This window comes from Brassica oleracea, chromosome C1 (genome assembly GCF_000695525.1).
Source record: "Brassica oleracea var. oleracea cultivar TO1000 chromosome C1, BOL, whole genome shotgun sequence".
Taxonomy (NCBI): domain Eukaryota; kingdom Viridiplantae; phylum Streptophyta; class Magnoliopsida; order Brassicales; family Brassicaceae; genus Brassica; species Brassica oleracea.
The window spans coordinates 20,928,383-20,934,662 of record NC_027748.1 but is presented as its reverse complement, the minus strand read 5'-3'; the positions used below and the strand labels follow the sequence as shown (position 1 = coordinate 20,934,662).

Sequence of the window (6,280 nt, the reverse complement as noted above, 5' to 3'; positions counted from 1 at the left end):
TTTCTACATTTTCCTAGTTTTCTATTTCTATCGTAGTGGTCGGTCTATCATAGTTATATATAATCTCGATTATGCATTAGAAAATTAACACAAGAAACAAACACTTTAAAACCCTAAAAGAGCATCGAAAAGGTTCTTATGTTCAATGGAGTCCTTAAGAAAATAAAACTTTGATAAATCTACTTTTAGATTGTATTTCTGCAGGTTTACGTGATAGTAATGGTCTATTCAGCAAATTCACAGTGGAGAGAAGAATCCTACCTCCTCTCAATTAACTATTTGACTGATTTATGATAATCCAGTTATTTTGATTTTGAAATCTATATCATTGATTCTGAAATCTACTTATTTGACTTTAAAATCTATGTATTTATCAAAAATTTCTAAATCCAAGAAATAATCATAAATTCAGTAAAATACTACAACCAATAACCCTCACTAATATGAAGAATAATGAAACTACTTTTTGATACCAAATTTGGAAATGGAGCTTTTACTTATACCCAATTAAGAACCTTGCAATGGACCACGTAAATGTTTGGGTTTCTTAACCTTGTCTCTTCATTCACTTTTTGTGTTTAAAAGCATTAAAAAAGTAATAAGAACCCCTAATATGGGTATTTGCAATAATCATGCTCGAAGTAACTCTTTGCTTCAATTAATCCATAATTTTATACAAGCCAAAATTTATATTTATACAAACCAACAATTTTAATAGTTTATTGTATACTCACAAAATATTAAAATTACGCTTCAAACTTTGATTTTTTTTTCTTACAGTTTAAAATGTCCTCTTGCACCTTAGTATCACTGGCAGGACTGAAAGAAAACAAAAAGAAACAACGGCAAGGCGATAATGTGTTCGCAATATACCGGCAGATTGATGGCAAGGCAACAACAATCGTTGGCTAGTTTAAAGCTGATGATTCCCCTGCTGGTTTCATGTTGTTGCCTTGCTCTGTATAACTAGGTAAACTTAGGAAACTCTAAATAACTCTTTAGTCCAATTAATCCATAATTTTATACAACCCAAAATTTATATTTATACAAACCAACAATTTTAATAGTTTATTGTATATTCACAAAATAACTATTTTTAATTTTTTACATGTTATATATTTATTTGACTTATTATTTTTTTTTTGAAAAAGGAAAATACCGGTCTGAGGAAACCACCTTTGGCCATAGTTGCCTGCCTTTGGACAGCAAGCACCTTTGGACAGCAAGCTTTATTATTTACATTATTTACTTAGCTTAATCATAAACTGTTTAGATCTATTGTGTGCCATAGCTCCTTGTGGATTTGATCCCTAAGTACTACAATTGAACTTCTTATTTTAGAGAGTAAATCACTCCTTAAGGGTAATTTGAGTGATATCAAGTGGCTCCGCCTTTAAACATCTCAGAACATCTCATTGATCTCATCCTTGGTGTAGATCTCTGGTACTAGCTTAGTTTGTGTGAGTGAGCTAGCATGTTCTGGAAGACATATGTAGCTGTGATCATCTCTCGAAGCTCTTTCCATTAGCTTTCTGATATCATCCTTGGACACATGGATGATGTGTCCATCCACATATCTTGCATATCCCTGATGATCTCTGTAGACTTCATACTCATCTTTTTCTTCCCAGTGAAATCTCCTAGTTCCATAAAGGTCATAGGCTCTTCTGCCAAATTCTGGACGTCTGTCGATCGATGAAGGGACGTCAATGTCGATCGACGGTCGAGTAGGATGTCGATACTTCTGTTTGAAGCAATTATCTATGCCACCAGCTGTGTCATAGAACTCATTTGTAACCCTCTGCTGATGTGCTAGGACGGTGTGTTGTTGCATAAAGAGATTATCTGCTCCATTAGCCATCTGAAGAATGTCTGCAATGTCCTCTCTGGATATTTGCAGTGCATGTCCATCTATTGCTCTTGCATAGCCATTCGGGTCCCTGAAAATACCAAACTCATCTTGTGTTAGATATTGATTATCATAATTAGGGTTTTTGCTTACAGTGGATGGTGGTTTCGGACGGTTGTCGATCGATGATTTAGATTTGTTGTCGATCAACGAACGGTTGGCTTTGTCGATAGGATGGCTGAAACGTGTTCTTTCCCAGAAGCTTATGCTCGGTGTTGATCTGCTTCATCACGTCTTTGCATGTTGAGAAGTTACTCATATGTCAAACCTTCATGAAGTTCATCTGCTCCTGGCTCATGTACTTTTGTTTCTACTGCATAACTTTCGCGATGGTGATCATCTGCCCAACTGCCACTCGAGTCCCTTTCTCGTGCACGGTCGACTCCAGTGTCGATCGATGGGTAGTAGGAAATGTCGGTCGATGCTCGTTTTCGGCTTGTCTGATGAAGATGAGTGTCGATCGATGGTGAGACGGTTATGTCGATCGACAGCATATTCCTTTTCCAAGAGGAATGATGTAAAAGTCTGTCTTCCTCATCAAGAATGGCTCTGTACTCTATAGCTCGTTCCTCCTCATAATCTTCATCATACTCCTCTGTGTGCTGCCATGGTGGGATTGTAGTAGTCGTTCTCCCAATTGCTTGGACTACTTTCGACCGATTCTTCTTTCGGACTATCGATCGATGTCGCAGTGTGAGTTTCGATCGACGCTGAATATTCTGTCTCATACTCAGCTCCACAGTGGCATGATGCGATGAGTCATGGATTCAATTCTTCTGGAGGACATATGTGGCTTCTTGACTGAAATAGGACAGTAGTGGACATGAGGATCTATGAGCGCCAGGCACAACTAGTTGGTTTGCATGTCGCACACTGCTCCTACTGTTGACAAGAAGGCTCTCCCAAGTAATAGAGAAGAGTTCCACTTTAGCTTAATATCCAAGACATGAAAATCAGTTGGAACTAGGGCATTACCAATATGCACCTCTAGGTCTCTTACAATTCCTCCTGAGCATCTCTGAGAAAAATCCACGAAAGTGAATGATTCCTTGTAAGACTCCACTTGCAGACCTAGATGATCTGCCATAACCCTAGGTAGAATGCTGACGGATGCTCCTGTGTCACGCAATGCATGTGGGAACTCAATACCCTTCACCGAACATGGTATTGCGAACTTCCCAGGATCACTCTTCTTCTTCAATGTAATTCTCTATCTTCTCAGAACATTCTCCTAATGTCTTCTTCGGTCTCTCTGGTTTCTCTAAAGAACATCCACAATCTGTGGGTAAAATAGGCCTCCTCGAATGGTTTTTCTAAAGGAATCCCGAAGACTCTCTTTTCGAAACTTTCCATTTCCTTCTCATTAGCTCAACTCTTCACACTTTTTCCTTTCTTTTCCTCAGGGTTCTTCCCATAGGAACCCTATCAACTTCCATAGGATCTGTTGCATCATCTGAATGTATATTGGTGGCCTCTGGTGGGTTATCTGAAGGTTTGGGTTGTGGTCTGAGTGCATTTAGACGGGCAACGTCTATCTTTGGCATCTGCACTCGGTATGTGAGAGGTGCGCGTCGATCGATGGGCGTTGGAGGTTGTCGATTGATTGCGGTCTCTCTCTGTCGTTCGATGACGGGATCAGAGTGTCGATCGATTTTGACATAAACAGGGCTGGGCGGATGTGGGTGTTTTGCTGCGAACTCCTTGTTAGTCATGATCCTCACGGCATTGCAAGATGCGGTCGACTCCGTAGGTGTTATCGATCGATGCTCGGGAGAGGATGTTGATATCACTCAAATTACCCTAAGGAGTGAATTACTCTCTCAAATAAGAGGTTCAGATGCAATACTTAGGGATCGAATCCACAAAGACTCTAAGATTACACAATAGATTTATAGTCTTTGAAATAAGGCTAGATTAATAGGTTTATAGGTTGTAAAGCATTAAATGAATTGGTGAGCAAGGTTATTGCTCGATTGGTTTGTTTTAAGGTTGTTAACAGTTGGGAAAATAACTAGATTCATGTATATTCTCAGGTATGATAAGTAAATAACTTAATTTGGGTTTTTAGGGGTTTATTGATATTAACTGTTCTTGAATTCAAACTCAGATACAATCAATTTGATTATCTAATATGGATCTCGGATTTCAACTATCGTATGTGTGAGAAAGTGTCAATCGATGATTCGTTAAGAATATCGATCGATACACCTTTCAAAATATCGATCGACAGAACTATCGCTGCGTCGATCGATGCTTCTTCCAGAAAGCTTTACGGACAGGTTTGATTTATATTATCTAACTTACTAGATCAACTCTCGTTTGTATCTAGTCAGTTATATCATACTAGTTTATTTTCAGCTATTGACTCAAGCAATGGCTTGATCTCAATTAATCCTAAGATCTAAGATTCAGGGTTTATCAACCCTAAGCTTAGTAGTAAGAACAACTAGATGAAGAACTAATTAAATCACCCTAACAACAATTTAACCTAGCAATACATATATCAACCTTATGAGAAACCTAAATCTAACAGTGAAATTACTCAGACATATTCATAAAAGACATGGTTATGATGGTCTGAATAATATTGCAATAGATAGATAAACAGAATAGAATAAAGAAACAAAGGGAGTTCAAGATCTTCCCTCTCTCAAGGTTTACAGATCTCTCTCTCCAATCCTAAGCTCTCTCTCTCTCCAATCCTAAGCTCTCTCTCTCTCTCTAGAGTAGTATGAAGCATAGCCGTCAACAATGGCTTAGAAACTGTAAAATAGGGTTTCGGGTAGTCCAGGGGTATTTTGGTAATATGTGTTAACTTCTGGGCCTAAATTGGTCACGAAACAGGCTTGGCCTGTTTTCTGGGATCACCGTGGATCGACACCAAGGCTTCACCGTCGATCGATTTTCTTTCATCTCCTCGACAGCTTCCTCTCGCGAGGCAGACTGACCACTCTTCAGTAAAATGGGCATAACCTCTGCTGCTACAAGATGCTGATTGACCTCAAACCGGTGGAATTGGAAAGCTAACTCAAAGCTCTATCATGTGTCAAAAGATGGACGCAATCTAACGGTGGGAAGGTCTCAATCCATAGCTAAACATCTGACGCGTCTGTGCAGTTATGCACTCAAAAGACTCCAAAAGACACCAAAATCACCACTTTCCTCCAAATCGTCTCTGAACCTGTAAATACTCAAAAAAGACTCTATATCATAGTAATTATATATTTAAACACTTATAAACTATGGGTAAAAGTGGGTCAAATCTATGGTCTATCAACTTCCCAAGACTTATCCTTTTGCTTGTCCTCAAGCAAAACATAAGGCAGTCTCTCTGAAAGAGGTTTGAAAATAGCAGATACTCACATGATTTAAAACTTAGAATCATCACCTCTACAATATTGCAATCCACATCTAAAAGTCCTAATCACAAAAGCACATTATACAATATCCAAGCTTAGCAACCAAATTCACCTAGCCAACAACTTAGCAAATCATGTATGATATTCCCCTCTACCAACCTCATTTCTTAGCATAAATAAAAGTGCAGGCTTTACCTTGGGAGTATCGATCACAGGATGCAAGGATTTTCAAACAAGTATCTGGATCTGCAGGTAAAAGTTAGTTCATATCTTTTCTCTCTACTAATTTCTCTCTTTAGTCAAAGTCTGATTATATTGTAAGATCATTGACCAAGATTGGACAGGCTTCCATGAATCAAGCCTTAATGGTGGTTGCCACCAAGTCCTGTTCACTTCTTTTTGCCCTATACCCAAGAATTCATATGAATCGAACCTTGATGATTGCCGCCACCAAGTCCCGTTCGAATTCTTTTTGTTGGAATCCTTATGAAGCAAGCCTTAATGGTTGTAGCCACCAAGTCATGCTCGGATTCCACCTAACTAACACCTATTATATATATATTTTTTTTTTCTTTTTCTTTTTCTTTTTTCTTCTTTTTTTTGTTGAAAATAAATATCTCTACCTATAAATCTAGGGTCGAAATAGAGAGAGAAAATGTGATAAATCTACACAAGGCTTTACCTTCCAGACTTGTTTGAAAAATCTGATCCCATCTATACCAAGCCCCAAGACAAGCAGTTTTGTCAGGTTTAGTGTTGGAGGTCAGAGGTCAGTTTTGGTTCCTTCAAACAATCTTAGCAAGTGTGGATAGTTAACATGTTGATCCATTTTAGTATCTTTAGTACTATCTGCAATCAGTAAGTCTAGAATGGTGCTAAAAAGTGGTTAGATAACAAGCAAAAATCTAATACGTTCATTATCCCCTTCTTGACTCAATAAAAACTTGTTGAAAACATTTTAATAAGACTAATGAATAAACTATTATCAGTAAACCCCCCCCCCCCCCCCCCC

The 6,280-nt window shown here is 38.2% G+C and overlaps 1 pseudogene; it reads left to right on the top strand.

Moving 5' to 3' along the window:
- Positions 1–954: 954 nt before the first annotated feature.
- Positions 955–6,280, top strand: part of LOC106310540 — a 17,532-nt pseudogene continuing 12,206 nt past the window's right edge.